This window comes from Ciconia boyciana, chromosome 8, assembly GCF_034638445.1.
Source record: "Ciconia boyciana chromosome 8, ASM3463844v1, whole genome shotgun sequence".
Lineage (NCBI taxonomy): Eukaryota > Metazoa > Chordata > Aves > Ciconiiformes > Ciconiidae > Ciconia > Ciconia boyciana.
Window position 1 is genome coordinate 7,822,865 of NC_132941.1, and position 2,321 is coordinate 7,825,185.

Below are 2,321 nucleotides of genomic sequence, written 5' to 3' on the forward strand. Positions count from 1 at the left end.
GAAACAAACTTGTTTTTCCCCCAAATGCAATGTGGTAATTGGCATGCACAGCCACACAAAATGGATGAAACATAAAGACCATGGTGATCTTTTGTGTTGAAATACATATTTAGCTGCTTCTCACCATGCGAAAGGACCAGACATTCTTAGAGAAAAAAACATGTTCTGGGCTGTGATTCTCAACAGAAGCTGTGAACCACTGCCAAAGGACATAATTACATTCACTCCTACCTTAGAGAAGGAACCTTGCTGTTTTGAAGACAAATCAAAAAAAGGCCCTAAGCTACCCATAAAATGAAGAAATGAGGCATAATAAGCTTGGTTATTACAGCAGCTTGTGATTTTATCAATTTCATAAACCTCAGAATAAATCTCAAAAATCCCAAATAGCCCCTCGTAGCCTAGCTGCTCCGTAAGTGTTTATCACTGATTGACACAATGATAAAAGTGATGCTCATTAGAGGGTTTTGCCTCATCGACAAGGGTTTGCTTCTTGTGATCTAACCATGCTCTGTGTCCTTCATCTGTCCTCTGCAGCAGCACCAACACTGACTCCCACAGTTATGTGGGGCTGGCCCCAGTCTGAGCTTGCCTCTGCACAGCTGAAGGCAGAGGTGTTAGACTTCAGTCCTGCTGGACTTCAGCCTAGGCTGCATGTTTTGCTTTAAAAAAAAAAAAAAAAAGAGAAAGGAAAAAAAAAGATGTATCCAAAGAAAGGTAAATAGGAAGGTCATTAGCAAAAGTACAAAAGAACTTTTTATGTCACAAAATATTCTGGTGAGACAAATTCCCTGCATTATGTGACAGTTTCTGATCAATGTCTATTGCTGAGCTTGTTGAAAGGGTCTATTTAGCGCTGTCTAGTCAATTGTGAGCATTGGTGGGTTATTTAACAGTATGCATTTCGTTCTTGCTTCCCAAGAAAGTATATCCAAAAATACACACCTCACTTTGCTTCTAGGTGCAACAGAACTTAAGTCTTATGATAAAAAGGGCATATGAATTTCAAAAATGGTCTTTACAGGATATCAAACTTAACTGTCCCATTTAATGGAGAATTTAATGTTCTGTACAGTGAAAGCTTGCTGCGTGCATTCCCTGTGTAACAAGTTAAATGGCTTTAAGTAACTGTGCTTACCATGTTTCAATGAGACCCAAATATATAAGAAAATCAAGCATCATATTTTTTTAAATAATATGGCTAAAATGCTGGTAAATTCACAGTTACCATATTCTAGGTATTAGACAAAGTCCCCTATTTACACTGGATAATATGTACACATTTGGTTTGTGGAATGCTCCAACATCATCAATTTCTCCTCTGTGAAAGTTGTAGGAAAAAAATTCTTAATCATCATAGAAATATATATTCCCAGCCATCAATATATTTAAATATTTGGTGACTGGATATAAAGAATGAAGTGTCACTAAGTTGATCATGACTCCAGATAATCTTGAATTAGTGGGATTAGTTTTTAGTGTCTCTCTTCAGATCTTCTTCAGGGTGCAGATGTTAAAAATTAAAAATTTCAATAGCTGATCACTTCAGTGTGTGTATGTATGTTTGCAAGTATGTGTAAATATATATATATATAAAATTATGTATATATTTCTCTCCCAGACCAAGAAGGTGCCTAGTGATCCTCTATGTCCAAGTGAAGACAGTAAAGAGCTTTGAAACCCTGATTCTTCTGAGAGAGCTGAGCACCCACCCTCATATCCTCCAGAAATCAGGACTCTCTCACTCTTCCAGGTGGTTCAGGATTGCAGTAACCCCACAATCAAGACAACTAAGGTCACTAATCACATTGTCCCTGTTGCTGGAGCTCACCTACAGTAGGTTTGTTACCTGCCTCCCCTTCGGATGCCCTTCGTGTCTGAGCACAGCTGATATGAATTGCCAAGTAGTGCTGGGCAAGGCAGGCAGTATCTCGCAGCTTGGCAAAGGCATAAGGGGATCAGGATCTGTTCTCCCGTCAGACACGCTCACACCCACGCAGGCGCACACATGCACGAAGCTGCTGTTCGCATCCTGTGCTGTTACACTGGGATGGAGGGGGACAGGGTAGACTCCCCGTGCAGGCAAGGTTAAACCCAGGCTCTGCAAGGTGTGTGTGGTAGCTGCATGCACCAGTCATGGCTGTAAAAGGGTCAGAAACTAGGGGTTTCATTTTTATCCCTTTGAGCTCTTCTTTCCCTCTGCCCTCTTTCTTTGAGGTATCGACAGAACAGTATAGAAATGGACATTTCGATTTTTCCAAACATGGCTCTTTTTTGTTCTTCTTCTACGTCTGCCCCCCGACCCCCCTGGCCTCAGTTGC